The following is a 23,632-nucleotide window of genomic DNA, read 5'->3' on the forward strand; positions in this document are numbered from 1 at the left end:
CATTATCCAACTTGAATTAAAACAGTTGTCAGACTGCTACCCTGACAGCCTCTTGTAAAGTGTCTTAATATAACATTAAAACAATGGCTATTTTATAACGTTGAAACTAAAATTGTAATGTTTGTCTTTACCTTACCTTATCCTGCATTAAACAAATCCACTGCTATTTCTAGGTAACAAACACCGTTCGTGCGGCAAAATACTTGAGAATGAGAACACGGTAGTAGTTTCCAAAGATTACAGCCTGAACAGCAACTCTCCCAGGACCCCTTGCTCCAGTAATATGTTGCATTGTTTCGGCCAATCAGAGTTCAAAACCTAACACGCCATCAACCCACGGAAGAACAGGAGCCTCATGATAATCTGGCTGGACCAATGATCGGGCTGTAAAACCAGGACGTGAGTCAACAGACACCGGGGATACGTTTTACATTGTCTCCAGCAGCTAAACTAAACTCAATTTATCATTATCTTATTGTTAAATGAGGTCTTGCCCAGCACTATTGGCTATCACATTTCCTGTAGGCCAACAGGAATAAAACGCTTTTAATATAAAATTGAAATAATAGTGCTGGACTCTTGTTTCACCAGATTAGATTTGTGGAAAGAGACCCTGTATCAGAATAAGACTGTCCAAGTTGCTCTCCGATCTGATGAACACAACATCCTTCCTGCCCCACTATCAGTCAGTTACATCTGCTCCCAAGGCCACTAACTCTCAGTGAGGGGCAGGGACCAGAGAGAGAAAAATGTGCACCACTCCCTGCAGATCCTGTGGCTGTTCCTGGCAACATGTGAATTGCCTCTCCAAACATCACCAAAACAGACTCAACTGTAAATACTGGGAGTTCCGTCTGGCAAAGATCAACTCAGCAGCCATTTGGTAACATTGAAACTAAAATTGTAGTGGCTGTCTTTACCCTAGCTCATGCTGTATTCAATAAATCCTCAGGTACTTACAGGTAACAAACACCAATTTCAGAAATAAATAAATGAGATAAAATACGTCACAATGAAGACTGGACAGAGGTTGAACAAGATGGTTGAAACATATCGTTGAGGTGGTGGGATACAGACTGGACAGAGGTTGTACAAGATGGTTGATATATATCATTGAGGTGGTGGGATACAGAATGGGCAGAGGTTGAACAAGATGGTTGATATATATCATTGAGGTGGTGGGATACAGACTGGACAGAGGTTGAACAAGATGGTTGATATATATCATTGAGGTGGTGGGATACAGACTGGACAGAGGTTGAACAAGATGGTTGATATATATCATTGAGGTGGTGGGATACAGGCTGGACAGAGGTTGAACAAGATAGTTCATATATATCATTGAGGTTGTGGGATACAGGCTGGACAGAGGTTGAACAAGATGGTTGATATATATCATTGAGGTGGGGGATACAGGCTGGACAGAGGTTGAACAAGATAGTTCATATATATCATTGAGGTTGTGGGATACAGGCTGGACAGAGGTTGAACAAGATGGTTGATATATATCATTGAGGTGGTGGGATACAGGCTGGACAGAGGTTGAACAAGATAGTTCATATATATCATTGAGGTTGTGGGATACAGGCTGGACAGAGTTTGAACAAGATGGTTGATATATATCATTGAGGTGCTGGGATACAGGCTGGACAGAGGTTGAACAAGATGGTTGATATATATCATTGAGGTGGTGGGATACAGGCTGGACAGAGATTGAACAAGATGGTTGATATATATCATTGAGGTGGTGGGATACAGGCTGGACAGAGGTTGAACAAGATGGTTGATATATATCATTGAGGTGGGGGATACAGGCTGGACAGAGGTTGAACAAGATAGTTCATATATATCATTGAGGTTGTGGGATACAGAATGGACAGAGGTTGAACAACACGGTTCATATATATCATTGAAGTGGTGGGATACAGACTGGACAGACGTTGAGCAAGACGGTTGATATATATCATTGAGGTGGTGAGATACAGACTGGACAGAGGTTGAACAACACGGTTCATATATATCATTGAAGTGGTGGGATACAGACTGGACAGACGTTGAACTAGACGGTTGATATATATCATTGAAGTGGTGGGATACAGACTGGACAGGTTGAACAAGATGGTTGATATATATCATTGAGTTGGAGGATACAGGCTGGACAGAGGTTGAACAAGGTTGAAAAATATCATTGAGGTGGAGGATACAGGCTGGACAGTGTTTGAACAAGATGGTTCATATATATCAGTGAAGTGACGGGATACAGGCTGGGCAGAGGTTGAAAAAGATCGTTGATCAAGGGCAACCTCTGATGGTCCTCCAGCAATACACAGATCCTGAAATAATAGTACTCACTAGTAGATAACAGATTCCAATATAACAAAGCCAGAACAAACAATAGGAACTTTGGTGTATGTCCTTTTCTACTCTACACACTTTATCAATGCACCACACAACGTTTCCCACCCCGGCATTTCACATCTTCATCCGGCTACCGCTCTTCCTTTAACTGAATGAAATAGCGGAGAACTGTGGACACAGCAGAGCACATCATAGAAACCAACCTCCCCTCCATGGACTCTCTGTACACTTCCTACTGCCTCAGTTAAGCAGCAAACATAAGGAAAGCTCCCTACAACCCTGAACACTTCTCACTTCTAATGCTCCACAGAGTCGAAGATAAAATAAAACAGAATCATGGCACTGGGCTCAAGGACGGTGTCCATTCTGCTGTTAGAAGCGAACAGCGTGATGAGTGGACTCCTGACCTCACAGTCTGAATCAATGTGACCTTGCACCACATATCTACCTACACTGCACTTTCTCTGTAACCAGAATGACTTGTTTTACCTCAATGTACTGCTGCAATGTATTGATCTGTGTGGACAATACCGGAGACAAGATTTTCACTCAACCTCTGTACATGGAAAACAAATAAATATCCCCCATTGCAATGGTGAGGAAATATTAGACAGCCTGAGTTGCTTCTTTGGAAATTCTGAAGGGAGTGTACGCAGTTCTAGTGGAAAGCGGCCAATGAGTGAGTGGGCCAGTGAAGGAGCGGAGCTTTGAGGGTTTGACTCGGGAGGCTTCAACGAGAAGAGGTGGAGGGCGAGCTTGTTCCCAGGTAGTCTTTTCAATGCCTCCTGAGACGGTGATGTGCCTCTCTTGTGAGATGTGGCAGTCTTGGGGAAACTCCCCTCTCCCGCAGAGTCACATCTGCCAGAAGTGCTCGCTGCTGGTCCATCTGGAAGACCATGTGAGGAATCTGGAGCAGCAGCTGGATTACCTTCAATTCATATGGGAGAATGAGGCAGTCATAGATGAGAGCTACAGGAAGGTTGTCACATCTAGGTTGCCTGAAGCAGGTCGTTGGGTGACAGTCCGAGGGGGGAAAGCGAAGGAGAGTAGACAGGTAGTGCAGAGCACCCCTGTAGCCACTCCCCTGAATAATATGTTTACCATCCTGTATACTGTTGGCAGGGACGACCGGCCAGGTGTGAGCCACTGTAGCAGGGCCTCTGCCACTGAGTCTGACCCTGATGTGCAGAAGGATGGGATGGAGGAGAGCTGACATCATTGGAGACTCAGGGAAGCAGACAGGAGATTTTCTGGATGTGAGAATGACACGCGCAAGGTTTGTTGCCTCCCGGGTGCCAGGGTCCGGGATGTCTCTGACCGGGTGCATGACATCCTGGGACGAGAGGGAAAGTAACCAGAAGTCGTGACACATGTTGGTACCAACAACATAGGCAGGAAGAGGGATGAGGTCCTGAAGTGTGAGATTCTGGAACTAGGCAGAAGGCTGAAGAACAGGACCTCAAGGGTGGCGTTCTCAGGATGGCTGCCATTGCTCCTTGATAGTGAGGTTAAGAATTGGAGGAGATGGCAGTTGAAGGCGTGGCATAGGAATTGGTGCAAGGGGCAGTGTTTTATATTTTTGGATAATTGGGCTCTCTTCTGGGGAATTTGGGACCTGTAGAGATTGGATGTGTTGCGCCTGAACCCGAGGGGGAGCAACATCCTTGGAGGTAGGTTTGCCAGCAGGGTTCGGGAGGGTTTAAACTAATTTGCAAGGCGGATGGGACCCGGACCGTTAGAACAGTGGAAGAAGTGCATGGAGTAAAGCCAGATCTAACATATCTCTGAGGAAGGAGAAGCAGAATAAAGGGTGTAAACTTAATAAGGTAGAAGGGCTAAAGTACGTGTACGTCAATACAATATGCACCAGGAACAAAGGTGATGAACTGAGAGCTTGGTTACGTACATGGAATTATGATGTAGTGGCCGATACAGAGACTTGGCTGACACCAGGGCAGGAATGGATTCTCAATATTCTTGGATTTCAGTGCTTTAAAAGGGATAGAGGTGGGATGGCATTACTGGTACAGGATACTATTATAACTACAGAAAGGGTGTGTAATATAGCAGTGTCCTCTTTTGAGTAAGTATGGGTGGAAGTCAGGAACAGGAAGGGAGCAGTTACTCTATTGGTGGTATTCTATTGCCCCCTGGTAACAGCAGAGATACTGAGCAGCAGATTGGGATGCAGATTTTGGAAAGGTGCAAAAATAAAAGGATTATCATGGGTGACTTTATCTTCCCTAATATTGATTGGCACCTGATTAGTTCCAAGGGTTTAGCTGGGGAAGAATTTGTTAAGTGTGTCCAGGACGGATTTCGGTCTCAGTCTGTTGACAGGCTGACTAGGGGGAATGCCATATTAGATCCAGTATTAGGTAACGAAATGGGTCAGGTCACAAATCTCTCAGTGGGTGAGCATCTGGGGGACAGTGATCACCGCTCCCTGGCATTTAGCATTATCATGGAAATGGATAGAATCGGAAAGGACAGGGAAATTTTTAATTGGGGAAGGGCAAATTATGAGGTTATAAGGCTAGAACTTGCGGGTGTAGATTGGGTTGATGCTTTCGCAGGGAAATGTACAATGGACATGTGGTCGATGTTTAAGGATCTCTTGCAGGTTGTTAGGGATAAATTTGTTCTGTTAAGGAAAATAAATAATGGTAGGGTGAAGGAACCATGGGTGACAAGTGAGGTGGAAAATCTAGTCATGTGGAAGAATGCAGCATACATGAGGTTTGGGAAGCAAGAATCAGTTGGGTCCTTTGGGGAATATAGGGCAGCAAGAAAGGAGCTTAAGGAGGGGTTGAGAAGAGCAAGACGGGGGCATGAGAAGGCCTTGGCGAGTAGGTTAAGGGAAAACTGCAAGGCAATCTTCAAATATATGAAGAACAAAAGGATGACAGGAATGAAGGTAGGAACGATTAGAGATAATTGTGGGAAGATGTGCCTGGAGGCTGTGGAAGTGAGCGAAGGCTTCAGTGAATACTTCTCTTCGGTATTCACCAATGAGAGGGAACTTGATGACGGTGAGGACAATATGAGTGAGATTGATGTTCTGGAGAATGTTGATATTAAGTGAGAGGAGGTGTTGGAGTTGTTAAAATACATTGGGGAGGAAAAGTCCCCGGGTCTGACGCTTCTCCACTTCTACTTCCCCAGGGTGCTCCACGAGGCGAGGGAAGAGATTGTTGATCCTCTGGCTAGGATCGTTATGTCCTCGTTGTCCACGGGAATGGTACCGGAGGATTGGAGGGAGGCAAATATTGTCCCCTTGTTCTATAAAGGGAGTAGGGATAGTCCGGGTAATTATAGTCCAGTGAGCCTTACGTTACGTCTGTGGTGGGAAAGCTGTTGGAAAATATTCTTAGAGATAGGATGTCTGGGCATTTAGAGAATCACAGTCTGATCCGGGACAGTCAGCATGGCTTTGTGAAGGGCAGATCGTGACTAACAAGCCTGATAGAGTTCTTTGAGGAGCTGACCAGGCATATAGATGAGTGTAGTGCAGTGGATGTGATCTATATTTAACCAGGTAACCATATAACAATTACAGCACGGAAGCAGGCCGTCTTGGCCTTTCTAGTCTGTGCCAACGCTTACACTCACCTAGTCCCAGTGGCCCGCACTCTGCCCATAACCCTCCATTCCTTTCCTGTCCATATACCTATCCAATTTTACTTTAAATGACAATACCAAACTTGACTTTACCACTTCTACTGGAAGCTCGTTCCACACAACTACCACGCACTGAGTAAAGAAATTGCACCTCGTGCTGCCCTTAACCTTTTGCCCCTAAACTCTCAAATCATTTCCTCTTGTTTGAATCTTCCCTCCCCTCAATGGAAAAAGCCTATCCACGTCAACTCGATCTATCCCTCTCATCATTTTAAATATCTCTATCAAGTCCCCCCCTCAACCTTCTACGCTCCAAAGAATAAAGTCCTAACTTGTTCAGCCTTTCCCTGTAACTTAGGTGTTGAAACCCAGGTAACATTCTAGTAAATCTTCTCTGTACTCTCTCTATTTCTTTGATATCTTTCCTATAATTCGGTAACCAGAACTGTACCAATGCCTTGTACAATTTTAACATTACATCACAACTCTTGTACAATATGCTTTGATTTATAAAGGCCAGCATACCAAAAGATTTCTTCACCACCCTATCCACATGAGATTCCACCTTCTGGGAACCTTGCACCATTATTCCTAGATCACTCTGTTCTACTGCATTCTTCAACGCCCTACCTTTTATGATGTATGCCCTATTTGGATTATTCTTACTAAAATGTAGTACCTCACACTTATCAGCATTAAACTCCTTCTGCCATCATTCAGTCCACTCTTCTAACTAGCCTAAATCTTTCTGCAAGCTTTGAAAACCTACTTCATTATCCACAACGCCACCTACTTTAGTATCATCTGCATACTTATTAATCCAATTTACAACCCCATCATCCAGATCATTAATGTATATGACAAATAACATTGGACCCAATACAGATCCCTGAGGCACACCACTAGTCACCGGCCTCCAACCTGACAAGTGGTTATCCATCGTTACTCTCTGGCATCTCCCATCCAGCTACTGTTGAATCCATTTTACTATGTCAATATTAATACCTAACGATTGAACCTTCCTAACTAACCTTCCATGCGGAACCTTGTTAAAGGCCTTACTGAAGTCCATATAGAGAACATATGTTGATTTACCCTCATCAACTTTCCTCGTAATCTCTTCAAATAATTCAATAAGATTTGTCAAACATGACCTTCCACGCACAAATCCATGTTGACTCTTCCTAATTAGACCCTGTCTATCCAGATAATTATATATACCATATCTAAGAATACTTTCCATTAATTTACCAACCACTGACATTAAACCTACAGGCCTATATTTGCTAGGTTCACTGTTAGAACCCTTTTTAAACAATGGAACACATGTGCAATACGCCAATCCTCCGGCACCATCCCCGTTTCTAATGACATTTGAAATATTTCTGTCAGAGCCCCTGCTATTTCTACACCAACCTGTCTCAAGGTCCTAGGGAATATCCTGAGCAGGACTCGGAGATTGATCCACTTTTATATTCCTTAAAAGCGCCAGTAATTCCTCCTCTTTAATGGTCATAGTTTCCATAACTTCCCTACGTGTTTCACTTACCTTACACAATTCAATATACTTCTCCTTAGTGAATAACAAAGAATTGTTCAAAATCACTCCCATCTCTTTCGGCTCCACACATAGCTGTCCACTCTGATTCTCTAAGAGACCAATTTTATCCCTCACTATCCTTTTGCTATTAATATAACTGTAGAAACCCTTCGGATTTATTTTCACCTTACTTGCCAAAGCAACCTCATATTTTCTTTTAGCTTTTCTAATTTCTTTCTTAAGATTCTTCTTACATTCTTTATATTCCTCAAGCACCCCATCTCCTCCATGCTGCCTATATTTATTGTAGTTATCTCTCTTGAACCTAACAAAGTTTCCAAAATCCCTTGAAAACCATGTCTCTCTCAAACTTTTAACCTTTCCTTTCAACCTAACCGAAACATGAAGATTCTGTACCCTCAAAATTTCACCTTTAAATGACCTCCATTTCTCTATTACATCCTTCGCAAAAAACAAATTGTCCCAATCCACTCCTTCTAAGTCATTTCGCATCTCCTCAAAGTTAGCCTTTCTCCAATCACAAATCTCAAACCTGGGTCTAGACCTATCCTTCTTCATAATTATATTGGAACTAGTGGTATTGTGATCACTGGACCCGAAGTGCTCCCCAACACATACGTTCGTCACCTGACCTATCTCATTCCCTAACAGGAGATCCAACACTGCCCCTTCTCTAGTCCGTACCTCTATGTATTGCTGCAAAAAACTATCCTGCACATATTTTACAAATTCCAAACCATCCAGTCCTTCTACAGAATGGGCTTCCCAGTCTATGTGTATAAAATTAAAATCTCCCACAATCACAACCTTGTGCTTACTACAAATATCTGCTATCTCCTTACAAATTTGTTTCTCCAATTCTCGCTCCCCAGTAGGTGGTCTATAATACACCCCTATAAGTGTTACTACACATTTTCCCATTCCTCAATTCCACCCAAATAGTCTCCCTAGATGAGCCCTCTAATCTATCCTGCCAAAGCACCGCTGTAATATTTTCTCTAACAAGCAATGCAACACCTCCCCCTCTTGCCCCTCTGATTCTATCACACCTGAAGCAACGAAATCCAGGAATACTTAGTTGCCAATCACAACCCTCCTGCAACCATGTTTCACTAACAGCTACAACATCATATTTCCAGATATCAATCCATGCTCTAAGCTCATCCACCTTTCTTACAATGTTCCTAGCATTAAAATAGATCAATTTAAGAAACTCTCCACCTCTTCCTCTCTGCTTATCCCTAACAATGCAATCAACTTCATTATCTTTTCCTTCCTTCTCCCCTTCATCTTCAGTCAGAGCGCTCCCCTTCACTATCACCTTCCTATCCTCCCTTACACACTGTCTACTAGCTTTCTCTATTTGTGAATTAACCTCCTCTCCCCTAGTCTCTTCAAATTGATCCCCACCCCCCAATCATTCTAGTTTAAATTCTCCCTAGTAGCCTTAGCAAATCTCCCCGCCAGGATATTAGTCCCCCTATGATTCAAGTGTAACCCGTCCTTTTTTTACAGGTCACACCTGCCCCAAAAGAGGTCCGAATGATCCAGAAATCTGAATTCCTGTCCCCTGCTCCAATCCCTGAGCCACGCATTTATCCTCCACCTCGTTCCATTTCTACTGTCACTGCCGCGTGGCACAGGCAGTAATCCCGAGATTAGTACCTTGGCAGTCCTTCCTCTCAACTGCCTTCCTAACTCCCTATATTCTCCTTTCAGGACCTCTTCCCTTTTCCTACCTATGTCATTGGTACCTACATGTAACACGACCTCTGGCTGTTCCCCCTCCCACTGCACGATATCTTGGACGCGATCAGAAACATAGGCACAAGGCACCAGGGAGGCAAATTACCATCCGGGTCTCCTGATCGCGTCCGCAGAATCGCCTATCTGACCCCCTAACTATCAAGTCTCCTATTACTAATGCATTCCTCTTACTTTCCCTACCCTTCTGAGCTTCGGACTCTGTGCCGGAGGTACGGCCACTGTTGCTTCCCCCAGGTAGGCTGTCCCCCACCCACAACAGTTCTCAAACAGGAGTACTTATTGTCAAAGGGTACAGCCACTGCGGTACTCTCCAGTACCTTCCTCCTCCCATCTGAGTTTCTTTCCAGTGTCCACAGAATCGTCTGTCTGACCCCCTAACTATAGTCCCCTATCTCTGCTGCCTTCCTCTTCATTTCCTCGCCCTTCTGAACCATAGGGCCAGACTCCGTGCCAGAGGTGTAGCCGTTGTTGCCCCCTCCAGCAGTACTCGAACAGGAGAACTTATTGTCAATGGGGACAGCCACAGGGGTATTCACTTGTACCTGCTTCTTGCCCTTCCCTCTCATAACCGTGATCCACCTGTCCGCCTCCTGTGTTCCCGGTGTGACCACCCGCCTGTAACTCCTCTCTATCACCTCCTCACTCTCCCTGACCAGAGGAATGCAATCGAGCTGCAACTCCAGTTCCCTAACACGGTCCCTTCGGAACTGCAGCTCGCCGCACCTGGCCCAAATATGGACGTCCGGGAGGCTATGAGACTCCAGGACTTCCCACATCCGACACAGAGTACAACAAGCTGCCCTCACACTCATACTTCCCCTTTCCTCAAATAACAGGAAATACGGAAACCTAAACCTACCTTGCCTCGCCCGCTTCCGCCTAAGCTCATTGAACCCAAGCCCTTTAGCCTTCTCTCTGCTCCCGCCTCACTCCGCTACCCACAAAACGACGCTGCTCACTGCATAAGGCTGTGTGCTTTTTAAATCTTCCCCGCTTCACAGCCCGACGTCACACGCCTGCGCAGTCCCACCTCTCTTAACTCCGATGAGAATGAGAAAAATTCAAGATGGCTCCCGCACAATCCCATTCGGATCCTCCTCCTTCCTTCTCCAAACATCGATTTTAGTAAGACATTTGACAAGGTTTCACACGGAAGGCTTATTCAGAAAGTCAGTAGGCATGGGATCCAGGGAATTCAGAATTGGCTTGCCTACAGAAGGCAGAGAGTCGTGGTGGAGGGAGTACGTTCAGATTGGAGGGTTGTGACTTGTGGTGTCCCACAAAGATCTGTCCTGGGACCTCTACTTTTTGTGATTTGTATTAACGACCTGGATGACGGGTAGAAGGGTGGGTTGGCAAGTTTGCTGACGACACTAAGGTTGGTGGTGTTGTAGATAGTGTAGAGGATTGTCAAAAATCACAGAGAGACATTGATAGGATGCAGAAATGGGCTGAGAAGTAGCACTTCTCAGAGTTCAAACCGGAGAAGTGTGAGGTGGTACACTTTGGAATGACACACTTCAAGGCAGAGTACAAAGTAAATGGCAGGATACTCGGTAGTGTGGAGAAGCAGAGGGATCTGGGAGTACATGTGCACAGATCCCTGAGAGTTGCCTCACAGGTAGATAGGGTAGTTAAGAAAGCTTATGGTGTGTTAACTTTCATAAGTCGAGGTACAGAGTTTAAGAGTCGCGATGTAATGATGCAGCTCTATAAAACTCTGGTTAGGCCACGCTTGGCGTATGTGTCCAGTTCTGGTCGCCTCACTATAGGAAGGATGTGGAAGCATTTGAAAGGGTAAAGAGGAGATTTACCAGGATGCTAGGACTTCACTCTTTGGAGAGAAGGAGGATGAGAGGAGACATGATCGAGTTGTACAAGATATTAAGAGGAATAGATAGAGTAGATAGCCAGCGCCTCTTCCCCGGGGCACCACTGCTCAGCACAAGAGGACATGGCTTTAAGGTAAGGGGATTTCAAGGGGGATATTATAGGAAGTTATTTTCACTCAGAGAGTGTTTGGTGTGTGGACTGCACTGCCTGAGTCAGTGGTGGAGGCTGATACACACAGTAGCAATCATATGACATTATGATCATATCCCGATGGGGAATTTGCCTGGCAACCCATTTACTTCAGACATACATCAACCAACATCGCATTTATTCTGCAAGTACTTGTACCGTTCCTCGTCAGAGAACGATGGGGAAAAAACATTAATTTCACTACGTTTCTTATTTGTTAGAGTGCGCTGTTGGTATGTGTAATTAGTAACAGGACATTCACCCCCTCAGTCCTGTTCCGCCATTCTCTATGATCACAGCTGGACAGTTATCTCAGAGACTCATGCCTGCGACCGCCTGGACCAATTCACTTCCTTGTCTGTCAAGGATCTCTCCGCTGCGGAATTAAACTCACTGAAAATAATCCCTACTTCTTGTTTCATTTGAGGAAGAGAAATCCAAGCACACACTACTACCACCCCAAATAGCGTGTGGAATTAGTAACCGGACATTCGCCCCGTCAGTCCTGTTCCGACATTCCCAATGATCACAACCGGTCTGTGATCGCAGTGGGACATCCGTGCGACCGCCTGGAACACCTCACTCCCTTGTCTGTCCAGAAACTGTGCCCTGCGGAATTTAAAACATTGAAAAAAACCTCTGCTTCTCATTTCCTTTGAAAACAGTTCCAACTCATAAAAATAACATCATCTACCTTCACCTGTTTCAGCTTCCCCTGGAATAGCAAATGATAGTATTGATACGGTAGAAAAACGAGAAATAATTACAGTGACAAGTGGGGTTATTGAAACACCATAACACAGCCCAGTCCAGACCCTGTGCTAACCTGGTGCTGGACTCCTGAGTCTGGTTTGAGTGAATCCGAGCATCTGAGACCCTAACAGTAAGTGTGCACAATCTGAGCAATGTTCAGTTGGTAACATGCTCATAAACCTGAACTTCAGGCTATTCAGCATGTTAAGCCACACCTTGTTCTGCAACGCTTGTAGTGAAAAACGCAAAAACTCGTTTCTAACATGTGGTTAGAGCCAAAAGTACTACTTCATTGCGCGACCTTTCGGTGGAAAATTTGATCTACTCCAGGGATGGAGAACAACCTGCATCCTGCTTCGGTTCTGTTGGTGTCGTCCGTTTGATTTATTGGTCACCTTGTGACCAGTTTATTGTCGGATTATAAACTCGAGCAGCAGTTCAGGGCAAAGATCGCTGTGGGTTTATTGCACAGAGACAGCAGAAGGAAGGGCGCTGTCAACTCTTGTAAAATATTCTGCATTTGGAGTCATTTATACTTTGTTTCGTTTTGAACATTGACATTCCCTAAGTGTGTCCCAGATGCCTGGAGCTGACTTGAAGGTCAACCTGTTTAGAAAGAACCATTTTTAACAGATGTCCGCAGTTGGTCCATTACAGTAATGGGCCAATTGTGCAGCAACTGTGCCGAGATAACAACCGGTCAAAGTCGACAGCGAGATAAGAACGCCCTTCCCCTTCACTTTATTGCTCACTTACTGGAAACAAGTCACCATGTCAACATAGAATCAAATGAAACTATGATCATTTCCTGCTGGCCAATTTGGCAGGCATTGACCTTATTTTACAAATACATCTACTGTTCCACGTCTGAGATTGATGGAGAAACACCAGAAACTAAATTCACTTTGTCTCTGATCTCTGAGTGTGCGGCTTGTATGTTGAATTAGTAACAGGACTTTCGGCCCCTCACTCCTGTTCCGCCATTCTCAGCAGGATTTAGCAGGACTGTGATCTCAGTGACACATCCCCGCGACCGTCTGCAACACTTCACTCCCTTGTCTGTTCAGAATCTGTGTTCGGCGGAATTAAACACATTGAAAGAAAGCTCTGCTTCCCTTTTCCTTTGTGGAAGAGAATTTCAAAGAGACACGCGTTCCAGCTCAGAAAAATAACCTCATCTATCTTCATCTGTTTCAGCTCCCCCCTACAGTAGCAAACGTGTTCTCCACATTCCTGTCTAGACTCCGTGTGATATTCAATGTCCCCAGCAAGGGCTCAACTCAATGGATCTAACCACCAGTGGAAAAAATCTCCTCACCTCCTAAATAACAGCGAATGCAATCAACTCCCCGTCTTAGTCGAATGCCAGCGAATACAGCGCAGTGGTCAGCGTTGAAGTGGACGGGCAATCGCAGCGGAAGCACCCCGGACATGCACTCAGCGGTCACATTATTAGGTTATATTATTATATTATTATTATTATATTATTAGGTTCATAGTAAAGTGCCCAATGAGTGTAAAATTTGCTAATTTTATCTACAGCCAGTGAAAATTACCACAATATCTGTTAATATAAATATCACTGCCGGATCTACCTCGTCTTTCCGTAAAGCCATGCAATTTCAATGATAATATTGATATGGTAGAATTATTAGTAATACTGCCGTTACAAATGTGCTTATTAAAACACCGTATACAACATATACAGAATAATCGAACACCCAGATCCGTAAAGCCGCGCGATTTCAATGATAATATTGATAGAACCAAAGAACACCACCACTTCAGCACAGTACAGGACCTTCAGCCCTCCATGTTGTGCCGATTCATGTAATCTTTAAAAAAGTACTAAACCCACACTACCCCATAACCCTCCGTTTTTTTTTATATGGTAGAAACATTAGAAATATTACCGTTACAAGTGGACTTATTAAAACGCCATAACACTCCCGAATACAATCCATGTTCCTACCTGATGCAGAACACCTGGGTCTGGTTTCTGCGAATCCGAGCATCTAAAATTAATATCCCTAACAGTAAGTGAACACACCCTGAGCAATGTTCAGTTGATAACACACTCATAAACCTGAACTTCACCCTATTCAGCATGTAACGCCACACCCTGTTCCACAGCGCTTGTGTTAAACCAGAGAAAGACTCACCTTGCTTTAATGAGTCTTTCTAACTTGTGGTCCGAATCAGAATTAATACTTCAGTGCGCAAAATTTTACCACCTCCAGAGAGGAATCATAACCCGCATCCTGGTTCCGTTCGGTTGGTGCCGTCACTTGGATTAATTATTCACCTCGGGACCAGTTTATTGTCAGATTATAAACCCCAGCGACAGCCCAGGGCAAATATCGCTGTGGGTTTATTGCACAGAGACTGCAGAAGGAAGGGCGCTCTCCACTCTGATGGAATATTATGCATTTGGAATAATGTCCTCTTTTGATCAGCGGACATTCCCTTTCTCCAGATTTAACTGTGCCCCTGTAGCCTGGACGTGCTCTGATTTTAAGTTGGCTAATTTAAAAGCCACCCTTAACAGCTGTGCGCTGTTGTACCATTAGGGTAATGGGCAAGTGGGGAGCGGCTGTGCCAAGATTGCTATCTCCCAGAGATAACTACCGGTCAAAGCCGACAGCAAGATATGGATGCCCTTCTCCTTCAGTTTATTGTTCACTTACTGGAAACAAATTGCAGGATCACAGCACCATCATATGAAATTTAGACTATTTCCCGCTGGTGATTTTGACAGACGGCACATTTACTTTATACATATATCAACCGTTTTTCATCAGTGAGTGATGGATGAACTCGAAACATTAAAATTCATGGGGTCTCTTAATTGTCGGATGTTGTTGCTGGCATATTGAATTAGTAGCAGGATATTCGGATATTGAGGAAATAACAGAGGTTAGAGAGAGGTGAATACGTTGATGTTGGGTACTTGGGGTTTCGAAAGGCCTGTGACAAGGTGCCACACTCGAGGCTGCCTAGCAAGCTACGAGCCCGCGGTGTTACAGGAAAGGTTCCAGCATGGATAAATCGGTGCCTGATTGGAAGGAGGCCTTATGGTCTTATGGAAATGCAGCTTCCCTGGAGGAGGAGGAAAGAGGACACACGAACAGGTGGAACCAGCTGTGGGAAGACATGGTTTGTCAGCTCTGAGAACGAGTTGACTGTACCATAACCTTCAGACTGAATCAGAAAACCATTCTGAGGGTATTTGAAATGTCAGACGCAGGGGAGATGTGATCACATGTGCAGAGGGCAGGGGTTGTGTCTCCATCAGACCCTCAGTGAGATGGTTCAAGTTACAATGTGCAGGGATGAAAGCACAGTGTTTGGGGCCGGATGTAATCACTGATTCTGACACAGTGAGAGGGTTAATTTTGCTGTAAGGAAGCAACATTAATGGAAGAAGACACAGGAACTTCATCAGTTGCCAGTTGTTTAGCTGACGTGTCCAATTTATTGCTACCTTGACTGAAACAGATACTCACAGTGGTGACAAAGGGGTTCAGTCTGGTTTATTTCACGTTGGAGAGGGGTGTGGAGATTTGAAATCAATGCCTTGCGGTGCCACCATCGTTAATTGAGCATGTCCGGAGTGATGGATCACACAGCACGGAAACAGGCCTTTGGCCGGCCATACCTGTTCTGACCATCCACTCACTGTCTACACTGGTCCCATTTATCCGCACTTGGTTCACAGCCGACTGTATCTCGGCAGTTTGAATGCTCATCCTCTTCGTAAATGTTGTGAAGGGACCTGCCTCCACCACCACCTCGGGCAGTGTGTTCCAGATTTCAGCTACACTCTGAGTGAAAAATCTCTTCCTCAGATACCCCTAAACCTCTACATCCTCTGCTTAAATCTGTGCCCTCTGATCGGTGACACCTCTGTCCCAGGATCGGGGCTGATCTGGGCATCAGTGAGGCCTTTGATAAGGTTCACATGGTAAGTTGCTGTGGAAAGTCAGATCACACGGGATCCAGGGAGAGCTGGCTCACTGGATGCACAGTTGTCTTGATGGTAGGAAGCAGAGAGTGATGGTGAGAGGCTGTTTATTGGACTCGAATCCCGGGCCTAGTGAGGTTCCCCAGGGTTACACCCCATTGCTCTCATTATTCATTCATATTTAATTATATTTGCATTTGCAGTTTGTTGAATTCTCTGCTCCACTTGATCTTTCATTGAACCTGTTACTATTCTATAGATTTGCTAAGCATTCCAGTAGGAAAAACAATCTCAGGGTTGTACGTGGTGACATATATGTACTCTGATAATAACATTTACTTTGAACGTCAACCATTATTGTCATCTAGATCAATAATTTGGTTAAGAATGTACAGGATATGGAGAGTAGGTTTGCAGCAAGTTCAATTACTTTTTCTGAAAGATATTCAGTATAATCTCTCTGCTCTGTTTTCCTCTCTGCATTTGACCCCTTACCGTCTTCCCTCTCTGCCCCGTCCTCCCTCTCACCCTGACATTGGACATACGTTCAGGGTGAAAGTGAATTATTTTTGGGGAATCTGAAGGGGAATTCTTCACTCAGAGGTTGGTGAGAGTGTGGAATGAGCTGCCAGTGGAAGTGGAGGATGTGGGTTTGATTTAGACACCAAAACGGAATTTGTGTGAGGACGTGGATGGGAGGTGTATGGAGGCTCTGCTGCAGGTAGCTGGAACTGGGCAGCAACAAAAAAAAACAGGTCGGCATGGACTAGAAGGGCCGAGCGGCCTGTTTCTGAGCTGCTGCTCTCTGTGACTCTAATAATATTCTGATTTGTAATTTCCATAGTCAGTACTTTGCTACTTATGACTGAACACAGACATTTACCCAAACATTAGAGAATGTTATTACTACTGAGTGGGGGTCTGTATATAATCCCCATCAAGGTCTTTGTACCCTTGCAGTTTCCTAGCTCTACCCACAATGATTCATGACCTTCCTACCCCATGTCACCTCTTTCTAATGATTTGATTTCATTTTTCACCAAGAGTCACGCCACCCTTTCTGCCGACCTGTCTGTCCTTTATAAACAGTGTGTATCATTGGATGTTAAACTCCCAGCTGTAATATTCTTTCAGCCACGATTCAGTGACACCCACAATATAATACATGCCAATCTGTAACTTTGCTGCATTCATCTATTATTCCGTATACTGCTCGCCTTCAACTGTAACACCGTCAGTCTTGTACTCTCCCTTGCCCATTTTGTCTGCGTTGTACGTTGCAGCTCATCCCATTGACTGTAGTTTTGCCCTATCATCAGCCTCGCCTTTCTAGCAGTATCACTGTAACACTGCCTCTGTTTGTGAACCAACTACCCAGGTTCTGGAAAACCTGCCCACAAGGATATTGGTTCCCCTGGGATTCTGGTGTAACTCTTCCCTTTTGTACAGGTCATAACTTGCCCAGACGAGATCCCAATCGTCCATATATCTGAACCTCTGCCTCCTGCACCAGTTCCCCAGCCACTGCCAAATCATTTTAATCTTGTCCTCTCTGGCACGTGGCACAGCAGGCAATTCAGAGATTACTACATTGTAGGTCCTGTTTCTCAGCTTTCTACACCGAGCTTCCTGTATTATCTCCCAGGAACCCCTTCATTTCTCCTGCCCATGTCATACACCAAGGCATCTGGCTGCTCACCCGGCAATGGACCCGATCTGAGACATCCCTGACCCTGTCACCTGGAAGGCAACATACATCCAGAATCTCATTTCTGTTCCTCTGACTATGGAATCTTTTATACCCACTGTTGACCTCTTCACTTCTGTTCTCTTCCAAGCCAGAGACTCAGAGGTTGCGTTTCCAGCTGATAGGTCGTCCCTCTCGCTCGGTGTATACTCTAACTATTATTGGGGACACGTCCACGGGGCTTGTCTGCACTAGCTGCTCATTTCGCTTCCTTCTGCTGACAGTCACCAAGTTACTCTCCTCCTGCAACCTAGGGGTGACTAACTCCTTGTATCTCCGAACTGAAACTTAAACCATACCGGTACCCGAGAAGAGTGTGGTTAAATTCCTCAATGACTATCGCCCTGTGGCACTTACATCCACAGTTGAAGTGTTTTGACGGGCTGGTGTTGAAGCATATCAGCTCCTGTCTGAACAGTAACCTGGATCCACTCCAATTTGTCTACTGAAACAACAGATCTACAGCACATCTTCTACGTCTTCAGTGATCAACGTTAATTCTGAATTGTAAAGCATTTGAGCCTGATCGCCTCACAGTACAATTCCCCTGACGAGGTGAATTAAGTTTCTGTGTGCTGCACATGACCATTTCCATAATGCCCATGTGTTACCGATAAAATAGTTTTTGCTGCTCTTTTCAGCCTCAATATCCCGTCTCTGACAGGGAAGTGCGATACTGTGCCAAGTTCAAATGTGTTTGCACTTCGCGATTAGTATGCATAGATTTCAGGATGTTACATTCCCTTAAGATTAACCCACCCTTGTCATCACGACCATGTTCTGCTCACGGTCTTGTCTATGCCATCCAGTTGTGGGAAACAGGGGAATGAATACATAGATCCAGATCTCATTCTTGATAATACCCGGGATGAGGCTGAGTGGATTGACTAATTCGGAAATAAACTCTGTGGTAATTTTTTGAAGTGCACCTGTACACCAGCTCGTTAATGCTGATCAACAAATCACGTGGCACCAGCTCAGTTACTTTAATGAAAACATGCAGAGATGGTCAAGATGTCAAGATGTTGTTCAAAACAAACATCAGATTCGAGAAAAATGTGATCTCAGTGACTTTGACAGTGGAATGATTGTTGTTTCCAGCCGGAGGAGTATGAACATCTTTTGGATTGTCACGCACAACTGTCTAGATTTACAGACAATGGTGCGAAATACAAACAAACAAACATCCAATGAGTGGCAGTACTATACGGGAAAACGCCTTGTTAATGAGAGAGTCCAGAGGAGAATGGCCAGACTGATTCAAGCTACCGGGGGGTGGGGGGCGCAGTAACTATAATCAGCACAGGCTGCAACAGCAGTGTGCAGAAAAGCATCACTGATCACTGAACATTTTGAACTTGGCAGCGAACGGGTTACAGCAGCAGAAGACCATAAGAGCTTAAGACATAGGATCATAATAAGGACATCTGGCCAATCAAGTCTGCTCCACCTTTCAATTATAGCTGATCCTTTCTGTTCAATCTGTGTCTGAATCCCAGTTCCTGGCCTTCTCCCCGTAAACTTTGATGCCATGTCCAAGACCACAAACATACACTCAGCAGCTACTTTATTAAGTACAGGAGGTACATACTAAACTGCAGACTTTGATATTTGTATCAACACCCACTGAAACTTAGTACAGGAAACTTTATTTTAAGTATCGCTGCCAGATGCATGTCTGTTTTCCTTAAAAACACACACACAGAAAAAAAATGCTTCCATGTCCCTAATGCCACACAGTTTTAAAGACGATATTGAACAGGATAAACACTGGAAATCCTCTCCTGACGAGGGACGTATTGAAACACCACAACGTACCTCACCCAGTACGGTCTCTGTGTGTACTTGGTGCTGAGCTTCTCTTTCTGTTCCAGCGAATCCGAGTACCTGAACTTAGTGGGTGCAAACAGAAAGTGAACACACCGTGAGCAATATTCAGTTGATAACAGACATATAAACCTGGGCTTCACATCATTCAGCATGTAGTTCCACACCCTGCTCCACAGCGCATTATATGACACAAAAAGCTGATTCAAGCAAATAATTATATTGTGCTGTTCGGTCCAGGCTTCCTATTGTGCCTCAGTGCACGGTGACACAGATTACATCCAGTATCTGTCCACAACTCGATCTGCGCCAGGGAGCAACCGCGACCCGCATCCCGGCTCCGTTCAGTTGGTGTCAACACACTAATTCATTGCAACACGCTCAGAATGCTGGAGGAACTCAGCGGGCCAGGCAGCATCTATGGAAAACAGGACAGTCGACATTTTGGGCCGAGACCCTACGGCAGCACTGTTTTCTAGAACACCTACACTCCATCCGCCAGAAAAAACGGTATCTCCCAGTGGCCGGCCATTTTAATTCTACTTCCCATGCACATTTTGACATGTCAATATATGGCCTCCTCAGTTGCCATGATGAGGAAACACTCAGACTGGAGAAGAAACACCTTATATTCCGGTAGCCTCTAAACTGATAGCATGAATATCGATTTCTCAAACTTCAGGTAATAGCACCCCTCCCCTCACCATTCCCCATCCCCCTTTCCTTCTCTGGCTTTATCTCCTTGCCTGTCCATCGCCTCCATTGGGTGCTTCTCCCCACTGTTCCTTTTCCATGGCCTTCCGTCCTCTCCTATCAGATTCCCACTTCTCCAGCCCTGCATCTCTCACCAATCAATTTCCCAGCACTTTACTTCATCCCTCAGCCTTCCAGTTTCACCTATCATTTTCTGCCTCTTCCTCACTCCCCTCCCCCTCCTTCTAGCTCTGACCTATCATCTCTTTTTTTGTCCGGTCTTGCTGAAGCATCGTCTGTACTCTTTTCTGTACAGTTTGGCCTACTGAGTTACTCCAGCATTTTGTGTTTGTTGCTTGAATTTCCAGCATCTGCAGATTTTCTCTTGGCATTAATTTGTTGTATATTTGGGGAGCAATTATTTTTCAGACTATAAACGTAGCGATAGGCGAGGGCAAAGGTCCCCGTGATCTTATAGGAAAAGCACAGCTGCAGGACGGGCGCTGTCAACTCTGGTGAAAAGTTATGATTTTGAACACCGAACAGTCCCTTTCGCCAGATTTAACTGTGCCCCAAATGTCTGGAGCACCACTGATCTCAGAGTCAGCCCTTTGATAAAGCAAACTTCAATATTTGTCGACAATGGGGCCATTACAATAACGTGCAAGGCAGCAACTGTGTCGAGATTACAAACTGGAAATAACCACACCCTAATGAGTACAGCAAGATAAGAATATATTTCACCTTGAAATTAGTGTTCACATTAGGAATAAGTAACGATCGATCAGATAAAATTATGATTAATGTGTCTGTTACTTTCCTCCTGTCACTGTGTTTCCTCGCTGTTACTCATACTTTACAAATAGCTGAGCTGTTTCCCTTTACTGAATGATGAAGAATCCCTTTAGCATTAAATTTGCTAGATGTGTTTTGTCAGCCAAAGGATGTTGATGGGAGATTTAATCAAATTCACATGCTGAATTTACTGTGACCGATCTGGTCTGTGATCTCAGCACCTTAATCCTGCTTCTCACCTGTAGCATCTCACTCACTTGTCCTTCAAAGACCATTACAGTGCACAGATTACAGTATTAATTGTAATAATCTGCTTCTGCTGAATATTACGGAGGCCATTCCAATGAGACACCAGACCCAGAGAGCGACAGAGAGAGACACAGAGAGAGAGAGAGAGAGAGAGAGAGAGAGAGAGAGAGAGAGAGAGAGAGAGAGAGAGAGAGAGAGAGAGAGAGAGAGAGAGAGAGAGCATCTCAATTGCCAACTGGCGGTGCCTGCTTTCAGTACAATCTGATATATATTTTTTTTAATTTCCCCTCCCTTTTCTCTCTCTCTCTCTCTCTCTCTCTGACCATTACTCTGCCTGTTCTCCATCTCCCTCTGGTGCTCCCCTTTCTTTCTCCTTTGGCCTCCCGTCCCATGATCCTTTTCCTTCTCTAGCTCTGTATCCCTTTAGCTAAGCACCTTTCCGGCTCTCAGCTTCACCCCACGCCCTCTGGTCTTCTCCTATCATTTCGCGTTTTCCCCTCCCCCTCCTACTTTCAAATCTCTTACTATCTTTCCTTTCAGTTAGTCCTGACGAAAGGTCTTGGCCCGAAACGTCGACAGTGCTTCTCACTATAGATGCTGCCTGGCCTGCTGCGTTCCACCACCATTTTGTGTGTGTCTCTCTGTCAAACCTTCTTTTGATCTCCCACCTACCGACACACTTCTGACAGAAGGGAAACAGCACTGCAGTTGGTGATCCACAACAGGTCTCATCAACCGACTATATAATGGACCATCACATCTTTACACCCCTCCCAGCCCCCACCACCTGCTATAAACTGCAGAGTGGGTAGTTCTCATAATTTCGCCCTCTCCCTGCAGCTACCTACCGAAATATCGTAAATGGTAGACAGATAGTGTCGATCCCGCCAGTGACGGAATAAGCAAAGCGAATCCTCGGTCGGGGATCGGTAAAGCCCCGAGTGTGGACGGATCAGCTTCCTGCTGTTGCAAGCCGTAGCCCGGGGACAGTTCCGAGATGCGGGAAGCTCACACCTCCCGAGCCTTTGCTGATGATTCGGAGCTCGGTTGAAAGTGCGGCGTTTCCGATAACACCTCCAACTACACCGGTTTCCCGCGGGATATGCACAGGAAGTCGATGCATTCAATTAGACGAAAGGAATTATTAATTCATTTAAAAGCAATTCGGTACAGTTCTAATATCGATCAACACAATATGTTATCAACCCCATTCGTGTTCATAAAAGTGGCTAACAGTTTTTGTGATGTTTATATTTCAATATATAGAGCTTCTTACCTTGTACCGCGGCTCCAGGTTCTGTTACCACCCTGTCCCAGTGAGGTTGTGTTACGGGTTCTGTAAGTAATGAACACACCCTGGTTAATGTTCAGTCAGCTCCTGATGATAATCATTAACTAAACATACAGCCTTATCAGCGGTTCTCTCCCTATCCTGTTCTTTTGTACAAGGTACGTTCTGTCTCCAACAAACATCTCCATGGAGATGAAATGTGATCTCATTGATTTTGAGAGTGGAATGTTTGTCGGTGCCAGAGGGAGCAGTTTTATAGACAATGGACAATAGAAAATAGGTGCAGGAGTAGGCCGTTCGGCCCTTCGAGCCAGCAGCGCCATTCAATGTGATCATGGCTGACCACCTGCAATCAGTAACCCGTTCCTGCCCTCTCCCCATATCCCTCGACTCCGCTGTCTTTAAGAGCTCTATCTAACTCTTTCTTGAAAACACCCAGAGAATTGGCCTCTATTGGCTTCTGAGGCAGAGCATTCCGTAGATCCATAACTCTCTGGGTGAAAAAGTTTTTCCTCAACCCTGTTCTAAATAGCCTACCATCCTACCCCTTAAACTGTGGCCTCTTGTGGCCTCGGGAACATGTTTCCTGCCTCTAGCGTGTCCAATCCCTTAATCACATATGTTTCAATCAGATCCCCTCTCATCCTTCTAAATTCCAGTGTTCCAGTGAAAACACTGTCATTCAAGCGTGACGAAAGTTTAACTCTTTGTGGTGCAGGGAAGAGTGACAGAACCAATGACGCAATGTAAACTCCATTAGCTGGGGTCTCGAAGGTCGACTGTTCTTTTCTCCATAGACGCTGCCTGGCCTGCAGAGTTCCTTCAGCATTTTGTGTGTGTTGCTCGGATTTCCAGCATCTGCTGATTACTCTTGTTTCAGAGAGATCTGTGACGGGTCACTGCCCCGTGGGATGTTTCATATGTCACTACCGGGGTGAAAAATGCTTTCTGCTCACATTCAGTAGAAATCACCCAGGAGAGTAA

General features: G+C 45.0%; 1 long non-coding RNA gene across 2 annotated transcripts in view; it reads right to left on the reverse strand.

Annotated features, from left to right (window-relative positions):
* The window catches only part of LOC132390489 (uncharacterized), a 32,834-nt gene that overhangs the window by 8,785 nt on the left and 417 nt on the right, over nucleotides 1-23,632 (reverse strand). Inside the window, exon 1 of one of the 2 annotated variants that reach the window (XR_009510923.1) lies at nucleotides 137-250. The exons of the other annotated variant lie outside the window; for it this stretch is intronic. This is a non-coding gene — a long non-coding RNA (uncharacterized LOC132390489). Of the gene's footprint in view, nucleotides 1-136; nucleotides 251-23,632 lie in introns of those variants that run through there. 2 annotated transcript variants of the gene reach the window in all.

The sequence above is a fragment of the Hypanus sabinus genome, unplaced genomic scaffold (genome assembly GCF_030144855.1).
Source record: "Hypanus sabinus isolate sHypSab1 unplaced genomic scaffold, sHypSab1.hap1 scaffold_929, whole genome shotgun sequence".
NCBI lineage: Eukaryota > Metazoa > Chordata > Chondrichthyes > Myliobatiformes > Dasyatidae > Hypanus > Hypanus sabinus.